At 37.6% G+C, this 24,647-nt stretch overlaps 1 long non-coding RNA gene across 1 annotated transcript in view; it reads right to left on the reverse strand.

The window, feature by feature from the left end:
* Nucleotides 1–5,675: 5,675 nt before the first annotated feature.
* LOC116746723 overlaps nucleotides 5,676–24,647 on the reverse strand; it is a 357,871-nt gene continuing 338,899 nt past the window's right edge. Inside the window, exon 3 of the long non-coding RNA XR_004347855.1 lies at nucleotides 5,676–7,281. This is a non-coding gene — a long non-coding RNA (uncharacterized LOC116746723). The remainder of the gene's footprint in view (nucleotides 7,282–24,647) is intronic.

The raw sequence follows: 24,647 nt of genomic DNA on the forward strand, positions 1-24,647 counted from the left end.
GGCCTCTTCCGTTGCGGAGCACAGGCTCCGGATGCGCAGGCTCAGCGGCCATGGCTCACAGGCCCAGCTGCTCCGCGTCATGTGGGATCTTCCCGGACTAGGGCACAAACCCGTGTCCCCTGCATCAGCAGGCAGACTCCCAACTGCTGCACCACCAGGGAAGCCCCCACCGTTTTTTTAATGAGTATTGTGGATCCGACACTTTTTTAAGAAGATAGGTATGGTCTCTTCTTATATTCTGTGGAAGGAGACAATAAATCCATAAAATAAGCACAATAATTATAGTGATTACATGAGAGTGACAGGGGCGGGGTTACAGGCAACTTTAGACAAATGGTTAAGAAAGGCCTTTGGGGAAGGTGATTATTAGAAGGGCTTAGTTTGTGAATCCATGGCTCCATGAGGAGATGTTCAGTAAAGTAATTCTTCTGGCCATTATTATCTTATTTCCCTTTTATCCCACCTCATGGAGTAAGAATGACTTAAATTATTGATTAGATAGAGAAAAGAACATCTTATCTTCACCACTTCCTTTTTTTTGGCCCAGCCTGCCTGATATCCAGGAAATCTTCTCTCTTCTCTTGCCTCCTCTTATGTAGTAGCTACTCAGGCTTCCTTTGTCCTTGACAGGTTGTATAGGAGAGTGAGGTGAGGCCTTACATTCAGGGTCAGTTTAATTCAGGTTGGAAAAGGGTAGGATGCCTGATCCTATTTTCAAGGCAAGCTTGGATTTTCAAAAATAAAGCTGAAACTTTTATTGCCATCTCTCAGATCTGCACCCTGGGAAGGGCTGTCTACTCTGAGAGGCCAGGTCTTCTGTATTTTGTGAAGTTAAAACTTGAGAATTTCATGTAAAACTCTTGATTTTTAACTGTTGGCAATTAATTTGAAAATGTACACGTACTGCACCTCCCTGAAAAGCAGAAACAAGACAGACCAATAAAGGCAAACAGTTGAGGGTCAGGTAGGGCTAACACTAAGGAGTGTGAAGGATCGATCAGAGACATGAGCCTAAGCAAGGAGGCTTGTTAAGTAGTTACTGTAACAGGCCGAGCAGGGCCTGGTGAGGACAATGGCAATGTGAATACTAAGGAGGGAGTCAGTATTAGATAAATCACAGCCACTGACCTGACTCCTCCTGAGAGGAGAAGTGATGCTTGAGTTTGGTGAATGGGAGAATGGTGGTAACATCGACTGCATCACTGAACCCCAAGAAAGAGCAGATCAAAGAGGAGGGAGATACTTGCACTGACACATTTCCCTCACACGCTCAGCAGTGTGTTCAACTTCATGCTCTGGGGCTCATGGAGCCCCGCTAGATCATGGGCACTGGTGCCCCCTCTGTCAGTACAAAGGAGCACAGTGACATGAGACCTGCATACTCTGATATATTATGTCAATCTCAACCAGAGAAAAATGTTATTAAATAACAGGAAGGAAGAATATTTGCCTAACAGGTAAGGTACAAAACTGATCTTAGAGTGACTTAACACTGGTTAAAAATAAAGAGGCTACAATTTTTTTTGTTACTGAAGAGCATTTTAAATGAGTCAATATTAAAATGTGTAGCTCTCCCCAAAGCAAACAAAAGAACCACTAGTCTCTCTCATAATTAAATGATTATATAGTTTTATGAGAGAAGATTAAGTTCTGCTTTTAAGTAGAGATGCTGGGTAGTATGAGTATAAGCCAAATATGGAGGATTGGAAATAAAAAAAATATCAGTATTCCCAGTTCTATAAAACTTGTGTCACCTGATTGAAGATAATAAAATATTTTGTGTATTTTTTAAAAGATCATTACTAGACATAACAACTATTTTAAAATTACTCAAATTTGTACTCTTGGTTTCCTATTTTCAGTTCTCTCCAGAAAGTACAATTATTCTTAGCAGTGAAAAACATAAGTCTCACAGGATACATGCAAGTCTTCACTTTGATTTACAAGCTTCAGTGTTAATTAAACTAATGCCAACTGTACTAACAGTCTGGAAATCCTTTGACAAATACCCATGTAAATGACAGATCTGGCACATGTACAAATAGATGGAGGCTTGCCTGATTTTCAAAAGGTATTTTACAGACTTGGCCATACAATTCTTAATCTATAACTGCTCATTTTATCCTGCAAAATGTTGTCAGTAAAATCCTGGAGAGTAACTGCTCCAGAGTACAAACTGAGAAAATGTGTGTTTGTTCCTGTGTGTGTCACTCACTAAAGATGTGATTAGGTCTATTCTAACAATCTATATTTTTATTTTAATTTTATTATACGGATGTATTTTTAAACTAATAGATTTAAATAAGAGCATAAAATAATAAAGTTAATGTATTTATTAATGAACCCTTGAAACCAAGAGTTGGTTCTTAGAAAGATCAACAAAATTGACAAACTTTTGTCAATTTTCTAAGTTAGATTGACTAAAAAATAAAAAAGAGGAAGCTCAAATAAGTAAAATCAGAAATGAAAGAGAAGAATTACTAATAATTTGACAGAAATAAAAAGGATTATTAGAGAGTACTGTGAACAATTGTATGTCAACAAATTGGATAACCTAAATGAAATGGACAAAATGGAAATATAAAAATTCATCCTAAAATTCATATGGAAATTCAAAATACCCCAAATAACCAAAACAATCTTGAAAAACAAAAACAAAGCTGGAAGTCTCACATTTCAAAACTAACTGCAAAGCTACTGTAATCAAAACAGTATGGTACAGGCACAATGGCAGACATAGACCAATGGAATATAATAAAGAGTCCAGAAGTAAATTTTCACATATACAGTCAATGGTTTTCAACAAGGGTGCCAAGACTTTTCAATGGGGAAAGGGACAGTCTTTTCAACAAATGGTTTTGGGAAAACTGGATAATCACGTGCAAAAAATTAAGTTGGACCCTTACTTTACAAAGTATACAAAAAGTAATTCAAAACAGATCAAAGACCTAAGCATAAGAGTTAAAACTATAAAACTCTTAGATGAAAACATAAAGTGTTGTGGCATTGGATTTGGCAGTAATTTCTTGGATATGACTCTAAAAGCACAAGATAGCAAGGAAAAATACATAAATGATTACAACAAAAATTAAAACTTCTGTGCATCAAAAGTCACAATCAACAGAGTGAAAAGGCAACCCACAAAATGGGAGAAAATACTTGCAAGTCATATATCTGATAAAGGGTTAATATGCAGAATAAAGAACTCCTACAACTCAATAACAAAAAATCAAACAACATGATTAAAAAATAGGCAAAGGACTTGAATAGACATTTTTCCAAAGAAGATATACAAATGTCCAATAAACAAAAGAAGTTTACCATTACTATTCACTAGGGAAATGTAATAAAAACTATGAGGCGTGACATCATATCCATTAGGGTGGCCACTATAAAAAAAAAGATAATATCAAGTGTTAACGAGGTTGTAGCGAAACTGGAACCCTCATGTACTGTTGGTGGGTATGTAAAGTTTAGCTGCAGTAGAAAACAGTATGGTGTTTTTTTCAAAATACTAAAAATAGAATTACCATATGATTCAGCAATTTCACTTCTGAGTATATACCCAAAAGAACTGAAAGCAGGGATTCAAAAAGATGCTTGTTCGCAGCAGCATTATTCACAGTTACCAAACGGGGAAAGAAACCCAAGTATCCATGGACTGATGAATGAATGAACAAAATGTGGTATATACATACAATGTAATCATTCATCCTTAAAGAGGAAGGAAATTCTGACACATGCTACAACAGAGATGAACCTTAAGGACATTATACTAAGTGAAATAAAACAATCACAAAGAAACAAATATTGTGTGATTCCCTTTATATGATGTACTTAGAGTAGTCAAATTTATAGAAACAGAAAGCAGAATGGTTTCCAGGGGCTGGTGGGAGGGGGAATGGGAAGAGTCACGAGTACAGTTTCTGTTCCGGATAATGAAAAAGTTCTAGAAATGGGATGTTGATAAGCGTTGCACAACAGTGTGAATGTACCTAATATAGCTATAGGCTTACAAATGGTAAGATGTTAACTTTTGTAATTTTTATGTTATGTTTATTTTACCATAATTAATTTTTTGTAAAGTTATGAACTTTAAGAAACTTAGCAACACAAATGAATGAGACAGCATGGTGTTACGGAAAGAACAAAGCCTTTTAAGTTAGAAAGACCTAATGACTGAAATGATTCTGCTACTTTCTAGTGTTGTTACTTCAGGGATATTGCCTTGTCACTTCGACGCTTGGATTTCTCATGTTATTCTATGACTACCTTGTAAGAGTATGATAAGGAGTAATTGGGATTATGTACTTATAGTCACTGATACAGCACCTGGCTCTTGATAGATGTACAGTAATGAGTATCCTTTTGTATTTGCCCCGGTAACAGCATGGTATAATTGACTACAAATAGGTCTCTATGATTTAAATGCAAGTATCAACGTAACTTATGTGAGCTAATACATTTTTTTACAGCATATTATGGTTTACACAGGGCTTTTATATGTTATTTTTATAACTCTCGAGGTAGGCATCATCCGTCTTATTTTACCAATGGATGGTTTGGAAGTGAAAGAGGTTATACGATTTACTTTAGATCACACATTGCCATGATTCAACAAGATATCTTCCTACTGCGATTTCAATTTCATTTACATTTTACTGCTAGGAAAGGTAAAATAAAATTCAAGCCCTGTGTGAAACCATACCTTGAGAAGAAAATTAATTTTTGAAAAGTAGGCTTGTCTGGCTGATCAGGGAACTTAAAAGTCAGGGATTATATCTTACCTTTTAGTCTTTTTTTTTTTTTTACATCTTTATTGGAGTATAATTGCTTTACAATGGTGCATTAGCTTCTGCTCCACAACAAAGTGAATCAGTCACACATATACATATGTTCCCGTATCTCCTCCCTCTTGCGTCTCCCTCCCTCCCCCCTCCCTATCCCACCCCTCTAGGTGGTCACAAAGCACCAAGCTGATCTCCCCGTGCTATGCGGCTGCTTCCCACTAGCTATCTATTTTACGTTTGGTAGTGTATATATGTCCACGACACTCTCTTGCTTTGTCACAGCTTACCCTTCAACTCTGAGCCCATAGTTTAAATACTTGGATACATTAGGCACTCAATAAACATTTGTTCAATTGAAATGGTAAAAACTATCGATCTGAAATACTGTGTTTGAGGCTTGTTTCTTTATGCATACTGTTCATATAATTTATGTAGCAATTTAAATTTTTTATTTTCTATCCTGTGTTTTCATAAAAATTCATGAAAGTGCTAAAATTTAACGTTGATAAATTATATCTAGAATTGAACAAACATACTTGCCTGGTATAATTACCATAAGTTGAGAAGCTTTGACAATGTGGTATAATGAAAAGAAATTTTGGATAGTAATCAGGAGAACTGGTTTTTCATTCTGTGTTCCAGGATTAGCTCTGTTCCTATCCAGCTATCCTTGAGCAGAACATTTAAATGCTTCCTGCTTGAGTTTCTACATTTGCCCAGTAGAAATGATAATATTTATTCTGCCTATGTTGTAAGCATGATTTTTCCAAATCATGAGATGCAGTATAACATAGTGGTTCAAGTCACTTACTACTTACTAGCTTTGTGATCATAGGCAAACCTCTTTACATCTCTGTCTGTAAACAGAGATAATAGTGTCTGCCTTCTAGTTTACTATGAGGAGTGAATGAGTTACTATTTATACAGCATGTAAAACAGTACTTGACATATGGCAAGTACCCTGTAAGTGTTCTCTAAATAAAATTTTATATGCATGTGTGTGTGTGTTTGTGTGTATGCACTTAAAAAATATAAACATATATTTGTAACATCAAGGTCAACTAGTATTTTTCTCCAAAAATGCTGCTCTGGTTCAGTATATGCATTCCAAGTACTTGAGTCAGTTTCCTCATTTGAAAAATTGGATTAAATTATCTTTTATTTAATTTGTGTTTCTGACCATTAAATACTCTCCTGTCTCCCCTGCCCAATAAGATAGAGATAAATGTAGAAATCTAGTATGAAGCTAGAAAAGATATACTCTTTTTTCCCCATAAAAAATGAAAAATTTTAAGTAGGAAAGAAAGAAGACAATAAGCAGACTATGGAAGCCAGCTGATTTATAGAGTGTTGGTTGTTCAGTCCAAGATTTAAAGGTGCATGGAATTCTCACATTGGAGTCCGCAGAGAGTTGAAGAAAGAGGAAAGAATCCATGAAAACCACAGCCAATAAAAGACCTTCCCATTCCTTTAACCATACCCAACCTGACTCCAGACACAGGCTGCCTTGAACTGGGGAAGTACTATAGCACAGAAGAGGAAGGAGGGGTCTATCTTGAGCGGAACACAGCTGCATAGCTAACAACAGACTTCCACCATTAGCAGATACTGTGACCAGTACATGGAGGTAGCATTGGGTAGGATTCCTGAGTGGCTTGGGTCTAAAGATTGGCCTCAAATAAAGAAGGCTTGAGGTTTACTAATTTATTTAATACTGAGGTATGATTTACTTACAGTAAAATGTTCACTTTAATTAGAGTTCAGACCAATTCATATTAATTTTGATGAATCTCAAATTGTTTTGTGGTAGGTATTACTTTTTTTTAAGATTGAGCTAAGCTGGAAGGAAAATCTTACACACCATAAAATTAGTCCAAATTTTCAAGTGTGTTCTAACATTCTGATGAATATTCATAGAAAACATTTGACTTTCAGTATTTTAATCAGCTGTTTGATAATTTCAAGTAGGAAAACCCAAATAAAGGTTTTCACTCACTCTGCAAAAGTTTACAAAGTCAAAACCAAATGAAGAGTGTGATAAGTTATATTAGTTGGACAACAGAAGCCCACTGTGATGGAATAATGGGCTAGGTGGTGAGGCAGCTAAAGGAGGGAAGAGAAATGGTCTCCATTCTAAATAGATATTTGACTTAGTTTCTGCCATTAAAAATTTACTTATTTAATCATTGTAGTCTTTGGTCTCCTTGTGATTAGATGATACTGGAGAGGAAGGCATAACTAGTCAAGCATGAAACTGTGGTACGAGACATACATAGTATGGCTGGTTAATTGCTTATACTCACATCATGTATTATTATGACATAGCTTCTGCTTCTGAACTTGTTACATACTGAGCTGCTCAGTAATCAAAGAAGAAAACAGGTGCTGGTTCAAAACGCTGACCCAAGCAAAGCTAACTTTTCTGTTTTTCCATTTGAAGCCATTATTTATAATTCTGTCCTATTTCAATGGTAAAGAAGTCCGTAGACACCTGAAACATGAGTAAAGTTCAAATAGGGTCAAATTCCAGAGGGCAAAGCATTATTTTTCCTTCTAACCCTGTTACATGTGGCCATACATGCTTATGCCAACCCACACAGTAGAGAATAAGGGCTGCAATTTTCATTATGATCACTAATTCCTCAGAAGTTCATTTAGAGGGCTGTTGGCCTTTTAGAGTCATGAATTAAGCAGAATAACAGAAGGTAGCATGTCAAAAGACCATAAGCAGGCCCCAGGCTATATTTTCAGTACCAGTTCTGCATAATGTTTCCAGTTGGTATGCAATCATGCATGAACTCAAAAGAACAAAAAGCTATAACTTTTGTTTTTTACTATAATCAAAATTGTACCTACAATTTCAAAGTACTTATACCTTTGAAAATGGCATTTTAAGGACCAAACATTTTCAGTATTTAGAAATAAAGCTTGTGAATGTAAGTGTAAGACTTTACTGCTGATCTGTATTCATACCCACCATGGATTATGTAAATACTGTAAAACTATCCAAACATCTAAACTTCAGGTGTGATTCCTAATTCCTCATACCATATGCACTCAACTGTTCTGATTTCTTTTAAGAAAGGAACCATGACAATCATTAGAAAAAACTATATATTTCTGAATAAACACAAGATTCCTTAACATCGGTACTTTCCTACAGCTTCAGAAAACACCTGCAGTAGAAGGCTATACGGTTAATCCGAGGCTGCGGGGGTGGGAAAGGGGAGACCTTGGCGCTTTGAAGGTTGTCTGAATAATCTTAACGAAATAGAGATTGACATCACCTGCCGAGGCTACAGAATGCTGACACAGGGTAAGAGACTGTAGGAGGAAGAGCTTTGGTATAATATCTGAGTGTAATAAGAGAAGGTAAGTAATCAAATATCCTGTTTTAAACAATGTCAAGAATGCTGCTCTGACTGAAAGCAACACATTTGTGGCAGCAGTGTTAGCCATAGCATGTCTCTGTTTCTCTTGTGTTCAGCATCCTAAGAATTAAAAAGGGAGTAGAAAAGTGCTAACATTTATGGAGCAGCTGCCATATGTCAGACACTGTAGAAGGTATACACAAACTCATTACGATTAATCTCTGCAACATCTCTTGTGATCAGTAAATTATAGTCACCATTATATGAGGGAATCAACTGGGGATAATGGCAGTACTTGACTAAATCATAGGGGAGGTATAATCCTGGTCTAAATAATCCCCCAAATTCTCCATTTTAAACCACTTTGGCTGCAGTATTGGGAATTTTCCAGAGAGATGCAGAGAAAGACCAAGGACGTGGCAGATTCTAGTGTGTGTTTCGATGAAATAATACATAGGCCATCAGTGCTGGCAGAGTAGAGAAACTAGTAAATCCAATAGCAGATTTACAGCTTGATATAAAAGGGAGGGAGGCAAGAGGTTGGAGGACTAAGTGAATTCATGGAGAACAAATGGAAATACGGAAGTTGAAGGAGGGCGTAATAGTCAAGAGGCAAAGCCACGTAAGTGATAAAATGATCCAAAGTCTGACATCGGATTTGGGTTGCTGAAGAAAAACAGATGTAAATTATTTAAAATAAATAGAGGTGGTAAAGTACTTACCCCATGTGACTCATTAGGGACATAGCCTGAAAAAGATTTGGGTCATTTACATAGTTCAGTGCTGTATGCCATAAAAATGGTCAGTGTCTCAGAATCCGTTATGTTCATTAAAATAGAATTGTGCACATACCTTGGTATCTGACTATTATCTTGTGGAATAATAACAATAAGTTACATTCTCACCACTAATTTAGGATGACTTGATCTTGTTTCCAAGTTCGTAAAAAGATGATTTTTGATTTTTGTTGGTCCAATATTTTGAAAAATGTAATGATGTAAAGTTTAATGTAGCAAAGCTATAGTTCCAGAACAAAGGTTATATTTTACTCACAGATAACTTCAGTTTGCAGAGTCAAGGATTATGTGAATGAGATAAATTTTATATGAGTATTTTTTTTCATTTTCAATAAATTTATACAACTTATTTTTCTTCTATAAAATATCATCAATCACAGTGAAAAGATTTTGGAAATATGCTTTAGAAGATAATATTCACAAAAATAGATCTTGAGGCATCTCACTTGCCTTATAATCCAAGGTTATATTTCATTTTCTTAGTGCTCAAGTTAATCTTGTCAATTAAAAAAAGATGACACTAGGAAATAGTTTTATTTTAAACTATATTTCCCTTTAGCTGTTCATGTTAACATTGAAGAGTGAAGTTTACTTACATTTTTTAATATATCATACAAAGCCAGTTATACTTAGGTGTAATTATCAGAGAAATTAATTCTCCCTGCCAGTAAGGGATCAGGTATACTTGTTTTTCACATATGAAATATGAAAAATTTCTAGAATAGATTACTATTAAATGAGGAAATCTAGTTATCATCAAACTTTCATTTTAAAAATTATTTTTATCTGTTTTGTCCTAAGTTATATACTTTTTCTTCCATTATTTATTGTGAAATTACCTTAAAACAAAACAAGATAAAATAAGACAATCAACCAAAATTAAAAAAAATAATGGCAGAGCCTCTCCTTGGCTCTTTCTTATTCTCTATTCCATCTCGCCTTCACAGTTCTTTTGCTTTCAGAGGTGGCCAAAATACTATGGATATTTATGCCAAAGGACATAAGTCTGTGATACTATGGATCCTGCCAAGTTTTATCTTGGACAATGTAACTTACATTGAAGGAAATGGACTCTTCTAATTCATGGTTCTTAGAAAAGTATACTTTTTCTTTCATGAAATGCCCTATTATCTTTCAGTTCAGCAAACTTAAATCAACTATCCTTCTATAGTGATCTCAGTCTTAGAGGGCTAGCTTACTATGTAATGCATAGTTTGGTTCTTAGATAATAAATAATAAAACTCTTCATACAGTTGCATTCGATAATCAGTGTATAGCTAGAAGCGTTGAATGTTTCCCATTAAATTAATCTTTCAGTTTGGTCTGTTCAAGAATGTCCTGCTGGCCTTGCACTTTGTATATTAACGTTCCAGGGCTCATGCTCCCTATAAACATGCTTGGGACCTTGTTCCTTTTGCATACCGTGAATGTGTATGCACATTTTTGGAGACAGGAGATGATGGTGATGTTTGATTGCATTTAAGAAAAATCAATCAGGTCAGACTGGGAGGTCATAATGACCAACATGGTTGATACACTTAGTGTTTACTAAATATTTGCTGAAACTTTGTTGTCATTGTTTCAAGTATTAAGACAGCTTTCTGGACCACATCCCAGTGACAGTGGGTTCCTTCACATTCACAATTCTGGGAGGAGGCTCTTCATATCACTGTTCCAGAAATCCATAAATCCATCCTGCCACAGAGAGAATGTTGTTGTAAAACCATCTGCAGCACATTGCTGCTCTTTTAGTGCAGCACTAGCACCCAGAGAAGAATAATTCCTGAACCATCTTTGTATGTTATCTAACATTTCAATTCTGTACACATTCAAAGGAATGACTTTTAAAAAGACAACTTCATTTCTTATTAAGATTTAAAATTTTTGTAAAACAGTCAAATCCAGTCAGTGTGCTGATCAAATAAATCAATTTTCCCTTTATGCTGAGGGACCCTGAATTTCCAAGTCATATTTTAATTGTGGGCTTAAATTTGAGAATAGTCATTTTAAAGTTGGCCTAGACACCTTCAAGGTGGCAGAGGAGTAAGATGTGGAAATCACCTTCCTTCCCACACATATATCAGAAACACATCTACATGTGGAACAATTCCTACAGAACACCTACTGAACGCTGGCAGAAGACCTCAGATGTCCCCAAAGGCAAGAAACTCCCCCACGTACCTGGGTAGGGCAAAAGAAAAAAGAAAAAACAGAGACAAAAGAATTGGGACAGGATCTGCACCTCTGGGAGGGAGCTGTGAAGGAGGAAAGGTTTCCACACACTAGAAGCCCCTTCGCGGGTGGAGACTGCAGGTGACGGAGGGGGGAGTTTCGGAGCCATGGAGGAGAGCGCAGCAACAGGGGTGCGGAGGGCAAAGCAGAGAGATTCCCACACAGAGGGTGGGTGCCGACCAGCACTCACTAGCCCAAGAGTCCTTTATGCTCACCCGCCGTGGTGGGCAGGGGCTGGGAGCTGAGGCTTGGGCTTTGGTTGGATGCCAGGGAGAGGACTGGGGTTGGCGGCATGAACACAGCCTGAAGGGGGCTAGTGCACCACAGCTAGCTGGGAAGGAGTCTGGGAAAAAGTCTGGAACTACCTAAGAGGCAAGAGACCATTGTTTCGGGGTTCACGAGGAGAGGGGATTAAGAGTGCTGCTTAAAGGAGCTCCAGAGATGGGCATGAGCCGCGGCTATCAGCACGGACCCCAGAGGCAGGCATGAGATGCTAAGGCTGCTGCTGCCACCACCAAGAATCCTGTGTGCAAGCACAGGTCACTCCACACCTCCCCTCCTGGGAGCCTGTGCAGCCCGCCACTGCCAGGGTACCGTGATCCAGGGACAACTTCCCCGGGAGAACACATGGCGCACCTCAGGAAAGTGCAACGTCCTGCAGGCCTCTGCCGCCACAAGCTTGCCCTGCATCCGTACCCCTCCCTCCCCCCGACCTGAGTGAGCCAGAGCCCCCTAATCAGCTGCTCCTTTAACCCCATCCTGTCTGAGTGAAGAACAGACGCCCTCAGGTGACCTACACGCAGGGGCAGGTCCAAATCCAAAGCTGAACCCCAGAAGCTGTGCGAACAAAGAAGAGAAAGGGAAGTCTCTCCCAGCAGCCTCAGGAGCAGCGGATTAAATCTCCACAATCAACTTGATGTACCCTGCATCTGTGGAATACCTGAATAGACAACGAATCATCCCAAAATTGAGGCGGTGGACTTTGGGAGCAACTGTAGACTTGGGGTTGGGTTTTCTTTTTGCATCTAATTTGTTTCTGGTTTTATGTTTATCTTAGTTTAGTAATTAGAGTTTATTATCACTAGTAGATTTGTTTACTGATTTGGTTGCTGTCTTCCTTTTTATATATATATTTTTTCCTTTTTCTCCTTCTGTGAATGTGTATGTGTATGCCTCCTTGTGGGATTTTGTCTGTATAGCTTTGCTTTTGCCATTTGTCGTACGTTTCTGACTGTCCGTTTTTATTTTGTTTGTTTTTAGTATAGTTTGTAGCGCTTGTTGTCATTGGTGGATTTGTTTTTTGGTTTGGTTGCTCTCTTCTTTCTTTCTCTTTTTAATTTTTTTATTTAAAATTTTTTTTTTAATTTTCTATTTTAATAATTTTATTTCATTTTTTCTTTCTTTCTGCCTTTTTTTCCCTCCCTTTTCCTCAGAGCTGTGTGGCTGATAGGCTCTTAGTGTTCCGGCTGGGTGTTAGGCGTGAGCCTCTGTGGTGGGAGAGCCGAGTTCAGGACATTGGTCTACCAGAGACCTCGGAGCCCCATATAATATCAAACGGTGAAAGATCTCCCAGAGATCTCCATCTCAACGCTAAGACCTAGCTCCACTCAACGACCAGCAAGCTCCAGTGCTGGACACTCTATGCCAAACAACTAGCAAGACAGGAACACAACCCCACCCATTAGCAGAGAGGCAGCCTAAAATTATACTAAGGTCACAGACACCCCAAAACACACCACCGGACACAGTCCTGCCCACCAGAAAGACAAGATCCAACCTCATCCACCAGAACACAGGCACCAGTCCCCTACACCAGGAAGCCTATACAACCCACTGAACCAACCTTACCCACTGGGGGCAGACACCAAGAACAATGGGAACTACAAACCTGAAGCCTGTGAAAAGGAGACCCCAAACACAGTAAGTTAAGCAAAATGAGAAGACAAAGCAACACACAGCAGATGAAAGAGCAAGGCAAAAACTCACCAGACCTAACAAATGAAGAGGAAATAGGCAGTCTACCTGAAAAAGAATTCAGAGTACTGATAGTAAAGATGATCCAAAATCTTGGAAATAGAATGGAGAAAATACAAGAAACGTTTAACAAGGACCTTGAAGAACTAAACAGCAAACAATGATGAACAACACAATAAATTAAAAATTCTCTAGAAGGGATCAATAGCAGAATAACTGAGGCAGAAAAATGGATAAGTGACCAGAAGACAAAATAGTGGAAATAACTACTGAAGAGCAGAATAAAGAAAAAAGAATGAAAAGAATTGAGGACAGTCTTAAAGACCTCTGGGACAACTTTGAATGCACCAACATTCGAATTATAGGGGTCCCAGAAGAAGAAGAGAAAAAGAAAGGGACTGAGAAAATATTTGAAGAGATTAAAGTTGTAAACTTCCCTAATATGATAAAGGAAATAGTTAATCAAGTCCAGGAAGCACAGAGAGCCCCATACAGGATAAATTGAAGGAGAAACACACCAAGACACATATTAATCAAACTGTCAAAAATTAAATACAAAGAAAAAATATTAAAAGCAGCAAGGGAAAAACAACAAATAACACATAAGGGAATCCCCATCAGGTTAACAGCTGATCTTTCAGCAGAAACTCTGCAAGCCAGAATGGAGTGGCAGGACATACTTAAAGTGATGAAAGAGAAAGACCTACAACCAAGATTACCCAGCAAGGATCTCATTCAGATTTGATGGAGAGATTAAAAGCTTTACAGACAAGAAAAAGCTAAGAGAATTCAGCACCACCAAACCAGCTTTACAACAAATGCTAAAGGAAGTTCTCTAGGCAGGAAATACAAGAGAAGGAAAAAACCTACAATAATAAACCCAAAACAATTAAGAAAATGGTAATAGGAACATACATATTGATAAGTAGCTTAAATGTAAATGGATTAAATGCTCCAACCAAAAGACATAGACTGGTTGAATGGATACAAAAACAACACCCGTATATGCGCTGTCTGCAAGAGACCAACTTCAGACCTAGGGACACATACAGACTGAAAGTGAGGGGATGGAAAAAGATATTCCATGCAAATGGAAATCAAAAGAAAGCTGGAGTAGCAATTCTCATATCAGACAAAATAGACTTTAAAACAAAGACTATTACAAGAGACAAAGAGGGACACTACATAATGATCAAGGGATCAATCCAAGAAGAAGATATAAGAACTGTAATTATTTATGCACCCAACATAGGAGCACCTCAATACATAAGGCAAATACTAACAGCCATAAAAGGGGAAATCAACAGTAACAAAATCGTAGTAGGGGACTTTAACACCCCGCTTTCACCAATGAACAGATCCAAAATGAAAATAAATAAGGAAGCAGAAGCTTTAAATGATACATTAAACAAGATGGACTTAATTGATATTTATAGGACACTCCATCCAAAAACAACAGAATACACATTCTTCTCAAGTGCTCATGGAACATTCCCAGGATAGATCGTATCTTGGGTCACAAATCAAGCCTTGGTAAATTTAAGAAAATTGAAATCATATCAAGTATCTTTTCTGACCGCAACGCTATGAGATTAGATATCAATTACAGGAAAAAACCTGTAAGAAATACAAACACATGGAGGCTAAACAACACACTACTTAATAATGAAGAGATGACTGAAGAAATCAAAGAGGAAATCAAAAAATACCTAGAAACAAATGACAATGAAAACACAATGACCCCAAACCTATGGGATGCAGCAGAAGCAGTTCTAAGAGGGAAGTTTATATCTATACAAGCCTACCTCAAGAAACAAGAAACATCTCAAATAAACAACCAAGCCTTACACCTAAAGCAATTTGAGAAAGAAGAACAAAAAACCCCCAAAGTTAGCAGAAGGAAAGAAATATTACAGGATCAGATCAGAAATAAATGAAATAAATGAAAACGAAATGAAGGAAATGAGGCTGGTTCTTTGAGAAGATAAACAAAATTGATAATCCATTAGCCAAACTGATCAAGAAAAAAAGGGAGAATCTCAAATCAATAGAATTAGAAATAAAAAAGGAGAAGTAACAACTGACACTGCAGAAATACAAAGGATCATGAGAGATTACCACAAGCAACTTTGTGCCAATAAAATGGACAACCTGGAAGAAATGGACAAATTGTTAGAAATGCACAACGTTCTGAGACTGTGAGGAAGAAATATGAACAGACCAATCACAAGCAGTGAAATTGAAACTGTGATTAAAAATCTTCCAACAAACAAAAGCCCAGGACCAGATGGCTACACAGGTGAATTGTATCAAACATTTAGAGAAGAGCTAACACCTATCCTTCTCAAACTCTTCCAAAATATAGCAGACAGAGGAACACTCCCCAACTCATTGTATGAGGCCACCATCACTCTGATACCAAAACCAGACAAAGGTGTCACAAAGAAAGAAAACTACAGGCCAATATCACTGATGAACATAGATGCAAAAACCCTCTACAAAATACTAGCAAATAGAATCCAACAGCATATTAAAAGGATCATACACCATAATCAAGTGGGGTTTATCCCAGGAATGCAAGGATTCTTCAGTATACGCAAATCAATCAATGTGATACACCATATTAACAAATTGAAGGAGAAAAACCATATGATCATCTCAATGGATGCAGAAAAAGCTTTTGACAAAATTCAACACCAATTTATGATAAAAACCCTCCAGAAAGTAGGCATAGAGGGAACGTTCCTAAACATAATAAAGGCCATATATGACAGACCCACAGCCAACATCGTCCTCAGTGGTGAAAAACTGAAACCATTTGCACTAAGATCAGGAACAAGACAAGGATGTCCACTCTCACCACTGTTATTGAACATAGTTTTAGAAGTTTTAGCCACAGCAATCAGAGAAGAAAAAGAAATAAAAGGAATCCAAATCGGAAAAGAAGTAGTAAAGCTGTCACTGTTTGCAGATGACAGGATACTATACATAGAGGATCCTAAAGATGCTACCAGAAACTACTAGAGCTATTCAATGAATTTGGTAAAGTAGCAGGATACAAAATTAATGCACAGAAATCTCTTGCATTCCTATACACTAATGATGAAAAATCTGAAAGTGAAATTAAGCAAACACTCCCATTTACCACTGCAACAAAAAGAATAAAATATCTAGGAATAAACCTACCTGAGGAGACAAAAGACCTGTATTCAGAAAATTATTAGACACTGATGAAAGAAATTAAAGATGATACAAATAGATGGAGAGATAGACCATGTTCTTGGATGGGAAGAATCAACACTGTGAAAATGACTCTACTACCCAAAGCAATCTACAGATTCAATGCAATCCCTATCAAACTACCACTGGCATTTTTCACAGAAGTAGAACAAAAAATTTCACAATTTGTATGGAAACACAAAAGACCCCAAATACCAAAGCAATCTTGAGAAAGAAAAACAGAGATGGAGGAATCAGGCTCCTGCACTTAAGACTATACTACAAAGCTACAGTAATCGAGACAGTATGGTAATGGCACAAAAAACAGAAATACAGATCAGTGGAACAGGATAGAAAGCCCAGAGATAAACCCACAGACATATGGTCACCTTATCTTTGATAAAGGAGGCAAGAATATACAATGGAGAAAAGACAGCCTCTTCAATAAGTGGTGCTGGGAAAACTGGACAGGTACATGTAAAAGAATGAAATTAGAACACTCCCTAACAGCATACACATAAATAGACTCAAAATGGATTCAAGTCCTAAATGTAAGGCCAGCCACCATCATACTCTTAAAGGAAAACATAGGCAGAACACTCTATGACATAAATTGCAGCAAGATCCTTTTTGACCCACCTCCTAGAGAAATGGAAATCAGAACAAAAATAAACAATGGGGCCTAATGAAACTTAAAAGCTTTTGCACAGCAAAGGAGACCATAAACAAGAGAAAAAGACAACCCTCAGAATTCGAGAAGGTATTTGCAAATGAAGCAACTGACAAAGGATTAATCTCCAAAACATACAAGCAACTCATGCAGCTCAATATCAAAAAAACAAACAACCCAATCTAAAAATGGGCAGACCTAAATAGATATTTCTCCAAAGAAGATTTACAGATTGCCAACAAACTCATGAAAGAATGATCAACATCATTAATCATTAGAGAAATGCAAATCAGAAGTACAATGAGGTATCATCTCATAGCAGTCAGAATGGCCATCATCCAAAAATCTACAAACAATAAATGCTGGAGAGGGTGTGGAGCAAAGGGAACCCTCTTGCACTGTTGGTGGGAATGTAAATTGATACAGCCACTATGGAGAACAGTATGGAGGTTCCTTAAAAAACTATAAATAGAACTACCATACAACCCGGCAATCCCACTACTGGGCATATACCCTGAGAAAACCATAGTTCAAAAAGAGGTCATGTACCAGAATGTTCACTGCAGCTCTATTTACAATTGCCAGGACATGGAAGCAACCCAAGTGTCCATCAACAGATGAATGGATAAAGAAGATGTGGCACATATATACAATGGAGTATTACTCAGCCATAAGAAGGAACGGAACTAAGTTACTTGTAGTGAGGTTGACGGACCTAGAGACTGTCATACAGAGTGAAGTAAGTTAGAAAGAGAAAAACAAATACAGTATGGTAACACATATATATGGAATCTAAAAAAAAAAGGAAAGAAAATGGTCAGAAGAACCTAGGAGCAAGATGCGAATAAAGATGCAGACCTACTAGAGAATGGACTTGAGGATACAGGGAGGGGGAAGGGTAAGCTGGGACAAAGTGAGAGAGTGGCATGGACATATATACACTACCAAATGTAAAATAGATAGCTAGTGGGAAGCAGCTGCGTAGCACAGAGAGATCAGCTTAGTGTTTTGTGACCACCTAGAAGGGTGTGATAGGGAGGGTGGGAGAGAGGGAGATGCAAGAGGGAAGAGATATGGGGACATATGTATAACTGATTCACTTTGTTATAAAGCAGAAACTGACACAGCATTGTAAAGCAATTATACTGTAATAAAGATGTTTAAAAAAAGAGAATAAAAGTCCTATAATAATAGAATAATAACAAATAAATATATCACAAGTTTCTTTAAATTGATGCTAAGGTAATTGAAGTGTTTTCAGAATCTTGTGAAAATCCCTCAGAATTGTATGGTATTCGGTAACTTACAAAGGACTTTCACATGCAGATTTCTCATGTAATTTTTACACCAGTGTTTTGAGGTGAGCAGAGTGAGAAATCATATTTACGAAGTATCTATGGAGATGCCAATAATGGTTCCTGATATTCCCATTTTACTTAAAAAAAGACCTTTAAAAACATGACTTTTATTAGGTTTCCAAGTATATAAATGAGCTAATACCATCATACAAGTGTTTTGATTTCTTGTCTAGTGTGCCTCTCGGTTTCCAAGAGTGTCTATGTATACATTTTTTAGCTTCTATCATTGTTATAAAAGTAGAAAAATACCGCCTGGGCCACATGGAATATCAAACTTAGTTTCATCTCACTGAAATATGTCTATACTTTAAAAACTGCAGTAAAAGAATCAACATTATATGAATTATGTTTATCTCTTTTCCATTGTTTCTACTATCAACTTTTTATTGTTATTCTGTGATAGGCAGAATAGTGGTTCCCCCAAAGACATCCACATGTTAATCTCTGGAACCTGTGACTGTGTTACCCTGCATGGCAGAGGGGACTTTCAGATGTAATTAAAGACCTCAAAGTAGGGAGATTATCCTGGATTATTTGGGTGGGCCCTGTGACATCACAAGAGTGTTTAAGAGTATAAGGAGGAGGTGGAAGACAGAGGCAGAGTGAGATTTGACTACCTGAGAATGGTCAGAGGGATGCAACATTGGTGGTTTTGAAGATGCAGGAAGGGGGCCGAAAGCCAAGGAATGTTGGTGTGCTTCTAGAAACCAGAAAATGCAAGGAAACAGACTTGTCCCTAGAATATCCATAAGGAAATGCAACACCCCTGCCAGCTAACACATTGATTTTAGCCCATTGAGATCGTTGCTGCACTTCTAGCTTTTAAAATGGTAAGAGAATACATTTTTGTTGATTTGAGCCACCAAGTTTGTGATAATTTGTTATGGTAGCAATAGATACAAAGGTCATTCAAATAAATCTAATTACATACAGGAATATGTAATACATACAGGAATAATTAGGTATAACTCTCTTGTACTCAATCTTACTTGTAAACAAAAGTGACTTTTTAGTTGTTCAGGGCTGTAGTACTGATTCCCATAATTCATTAATGATGTTTTTCTTGTTACCTCCCTCAGGAATCTGAAAGAAGAATAGTATGGGATCTTGGACACATATCCTAAATGCACAACCCATAAGGTAAAATGCTAAATACTTTTTTGATAATGTAAGGCTGACTGGATGAAATGTTTAACTGTGGGAGACACTCTGGAGAGTGGGCACCTCCACGTTAGAAGAAGCTTCTGTGAGTCATAACTTCTGGCAAATGTTTACCCACTGATAATGGAAAATATCCTCTTGGGGATCTTAAACTTGTTACCATGGATGTTGTTTGCTAACACTGACTGTTTCCGCCTAACTGCTTATAGAAACTCCATGCTGCCGTCCATCTGTTCCCTCAGCAGAGTACTTTTGGGCCAGCAGTTATTTCAGACACTTCTGTGATTTCAGATGTCTCTGCATATAACTGTACTTGATTTTGAGAATTTGTTGCACAGAGCTTCCAGGCAGGTAGAAACATACAGCTCCAACTTTTCTCCTTTGGGCAACAGCATGAGAGAAACTGGTAACATCCAAATTAGTAAAAAAAAAAAAAAAATGTTATAAAGCCTGATTTCTCACACTTCTGTTTTGTAACACTCATCACACCATAGGTTTCTTATATAAAATTTATTCCTTATTATTAATTCCTCATTGATTTTAAAGGTGACTTTTTAATTGCTATATCCCAGTGGATAGGATGGTATCTGGTACATGGTCAGCTCAAATCCTTTGTGTGTCTTGCAACAGGATCTAAGCTGTGACCCTTGACTTCATTTCCAGCAGGCGGCTTCTTTCTCAAATCATTTATGGAACTGTCTTGAGCAATACCAATGACTTTTTGGTGTTTCTAATGCACTACATTTTCTGTTTTTGTCACTGCCATCCCCTCTCTCTGCAATACTATTATCGCCCTACTGACCTTGCCAGAATGAACTCATAAAAGCTTTTGTAAAGAAAGCCACAGCTGTACCCCATTCCCCTCTGTCCGTCACCCCAGTTTCAGTTTAGTCCCATGAGTTCTCATCCCTCATGTGTAGTCTGATCTTCTGTCTGGCCACACTATATTTGAGGACAGGGATTATATTCTTTCTATATCTATCTATCTACTTACCTACCTACCTATCTAGTATTTCTACTTCCCTGCACAGTGCCTGGTGCCCAAAGGACATTCAATAAATATCTGCAAAATGATGATTAAACATTCTTAAAATTTTATATGAAGTTTGGTCTGCAGGAATTAACACATTGAGCTCTTGGAAGGCAGGGATCAGTCCTAAAATTAATTGTCCTCTTCTCATAGAATTTACAGTACTTTATGCATAAAAGTTACTAAACAGGGCTTCCCTGGTGGCACAGTGGTTGAGAGTCCGCCTGCCGATGCAGGGGACACAGGTTCGTGCCCTAGTCTGGGAAGATCCCGCATGCCGCGGAGCGGCTGGGCCCGTGAGCCATGGCCGCTGAGCCTGCGCGTCCGGAGCCTGTGCTCCGCAATGGGAGAGGCCACAACAGTGAGAGGCCCGCGTACCGCAAAAAAAAAAAAAAGTTACTAAACAAATAAACAAACATTAAATGTAAAGCAAAGAATAGTACAGCCATTAGGCCATAGGCTTCAGTGACAGAAATCTGAGTTCACATTCAGTCTTGGATGATGGATTGGAACCATAAATCCTCCACATAGTTCTCTCCATCCATGTCTTCCTTCCGTACAGGATTTTTTTTTTTTATTTACTCCTACTTTGCTAATTATATTTTTCTATTTCATTTTTTTCATCATTTGTCTTGCTCTTCTTTCTCTTCCTCTGAGTATGTGTATAGATACATATATGTTCCATGCATGTTTGGGAGTAAATATGGGTGGTTTGCTGACCACAAGACCCTTTGAGTGTAATTAAGAAAAGTTAGAAGCTGAGACTAACAATGAATTCAAATGGATTCCAACAATACAAACATAAATAAATTATACAAAACATAAGAACAGTTAAACAGACTGACACTAAAGTTGTTATAATTTGACTTTTTCTTCTTTCAAGACTTGAACATTCTTATCACTCTGTTTTATGCTTCGCCAATCTCCCCTTTTCCCCTCTGATTTTTCTCCCCTTTTCTCTTCCACAAGTCATCTTTTCAATGGTACTTCAGCTTGTTAAAACCAAATTTATTTTAGCTTTTAAATGGTGAGAGAAAAGAAGATTGTTCTTTGGAATGGAAATCAGGACAGGTGTAAGACGTTCACAAAATAAGTGCCCAGGTCCTCGGGCTCCCCTCCAGCACTGTGGGAGCTGCAGTCGTGAGTGTAGAGCTAATTCCTGTGATCCCATCAGAGGCATGGGGTGAGGGAAGGGCAGAGAGGAAGGAGCTTTCAAGAGAAATATGATTGAGTTCCCCTCACTGTGTCCACATTCTTTTTTCCTATCATGTCATCACCCCTATATTTTCATATTTCTGTTGACTGCTCTTTAAGATACACCAATCTCACTGTGCATTTATCCTCCATTTTTCTCTTGTTACCTTGATGCCACTGGGGGGAGAAACTCCCTGCTGTTGATGGTTTCCACGGATAAATAAAATAAGCATTTCTCAATACATTTAAGGAACTGTTAGAAATCATAGGTTTCCAAGTAGTAAACGACTGGTTAATTCAACCAATGTGATGATGAAGAACACATGGACTCATTCTTTACTCTTTTTAATTACACTCAGAGTGCAAATCCCAATTTAGAATACCTTGGGGAATTCCTCTGAAAAGTGGAAAACCTTCCTTGGCTTTCTCTGAGATACTTTCAGCCCTTTCATAATAATTGATGTCATTTAATATTGCTTTAGTTTTAACTAATAAGATAGGATCAGCCACTTACATTGCTTCTTTTCTTAACAAGGGCCAGTACAATGTATATTCTTTACTGAAGCTGACTTTGCTTTTTAATGATAACTGAAATTTTAATAATTTTTGGATGGGTCATTTTGACTTGCAAACAATTTGAAGAGTCTATCAAATGTATAGAACTTACAACATGCATGAAAGGACTTTATTTGCAAGCACCTAAGGAACGATAACATGGCTCCCTTCCCAATGAAAATCAAGTCAAATTTACTGACATTATAAAAATGCTAAATTATCTACTAAAAACAAGGAAACAGCTTTAAAGTCCACTAGCTGATGACACGGCATTACTTCAAAATAAAATAAGTTTGTAATATGTCTTATTCTACTTGCCTTTAAATAGGCTGGCATTTTCACCAAGCATTAAAAGACCGTGGGTAGTCATGATACTTAGTATTCCAGACCTTATTTCCTTTTTTATTTTATTATTATTTTTTGCGGTATGTGGGCCTCTCACTGCTGTGGCCTCTCCCATTGTGGAGCACAGGCTCCGGATGCACAGGCTCAGCGGCCATGGCTCACGGGTCCAGCCTCTCCGCGGCACGTGGGATCTTCCCAGACCGGGGCGCGAACCCGTGTCCCCTGCGTCAGCAGGCGGACTCTCAACCACTGCGCCACCAGCGAAGCCCCCTTGTTTTCTTTTTTAAAAGAAAGTGTGTACACAGTCTAATGTGATTTAAGAAAGAAACCTATTCTTTGAATAGCATTCCTACAGTTAAACATATTTTATCTAGTGCTCTATAACTGTGGAAAAACTCAACTGCGTAAATAACAAAAAAGTCTTAGTAAAGTTATATTATTTTTTACTGATATAGTTGGCAAGGATCAAAACCAAAATAAAATGTACACAAGAGAATGAGAAACGAGGGATCCTCATATACTGCTAGTGGGAGGGTAACTTTGTATAAACTAACTACCTATTTGTATAAACTATCAATTTGTCAATATATGTTAAATAATTTAAAAATGTTAACTCACTTTGTAAGTACAGTTCCACTTATAGGAAATAATTATAGGTGGACAGTTATGTCCATAGAAAAATATTCACTACAATGTTACATATGATAAAACTGGAACTAATCTAAATGTCTATTAACAGGTACATGACCAAATACATTTTGATAGTGACATTAAATAGAATCTATTAAAAACTGTTTTTAGAAAATACGGTAAATGGCATGGGGATATATTCATAATTTATAAAAGAGTATAATTACAATCTATGAAAAGGAACTACAAAGCAAAGACTTGTACTGATTCAAAATGGCACCCAGCTCAATTGGCTCTTGCCCCAGAATTAAGCCTGGAGAATTGTCTTCTAAGTAAAGCAGATCCTGTACATGAGGGAAGTTCCTAGTGTGGATATCAGACTCTGAGAGAAAGTGAGAACAGAGCTTCAGGTAACAATGTCTTCCTCAATAGGCAGTACAGGAAAAAGAAGAAAAATGCGAAGAGCAGCTTACTTCAAAGATGAAATACTCGAAAGCCCTTTACCTCAGAGGAAAATCCTCCTTAAATTGGAAACTACAAGGACTCCCAGCATCCTGGCTGCCTTCTCATCACCATTCGCCTTACAGACAAGACCCCTGTGGTCACGTCTACTCACAGAGAGCTGCTGCCAAGGCCTGCACTGGGGGAAAGTCCTGTGAGGAAGCCAACCTATATGGTTGCCACAGAAACCATGCCAGTTACAGATACTACACATTTTAATCGCTCGGTAGTAAATGTGACTGACTAGCCAGGAAACACCAAATGCTTGAGGAAAACCAGCAGTATGGAAGAGAAGCATCAAAATTGAAAAAAAAAGGAGGAAAAAAAAAGAAAAACAAAGGAAACAGGACATATTCTCCTAGGCTATTTTTTCTTATCTTGAATTGAAACTGAATAGTTTGATCTAAAAGCAGATTTCATGTTAAGGGAAAAAACAACAACAACAACTACTACTACTGAGTGAACCCTTTTCTCTCAAGAGTCCTTGATTCTTCTGATGACCAGTTTAATTCCATTCAAGCTCCCAAACTAGGTGCCAACTTCCTGGGGCAATTAATTGGATTTATAAGAGTTTATGTCCAGGAGGAATTTTCAGTCTGATGCCAAGTAACTGACGACTGAATTTTTTTCTGGTTTCAATCCAAGTATTGATTCTTAACATGGTAAATAAAACTTGAGGATTTGTAGTATTTGCATAGCTTCCAACTGTTTCCATTGCTGCAAGACATGGGCCCATCTATAAATTTCACGTGATAATCATTGACATTTATCTTTGTTATTGTCACCTGGTATCTGCATCAATGTCAAAATAAGAGTCTTA

Source organism: Phocoena sinus, chromosome 21 (genome assembly GCF_008692025.1).
Source record: "Phocoena sinus isolate mPhoSin1 chromosome 21, mPhoSin1.pri, whole genome shotgun sequence".
In the NCBI taxonomy this organism is placed as follows: Eukaryota; Metazoa; Chordata; class Mammalia; order Artiodactyla; family Phocoenidae; genus Phocoena; species Phocoena sinus.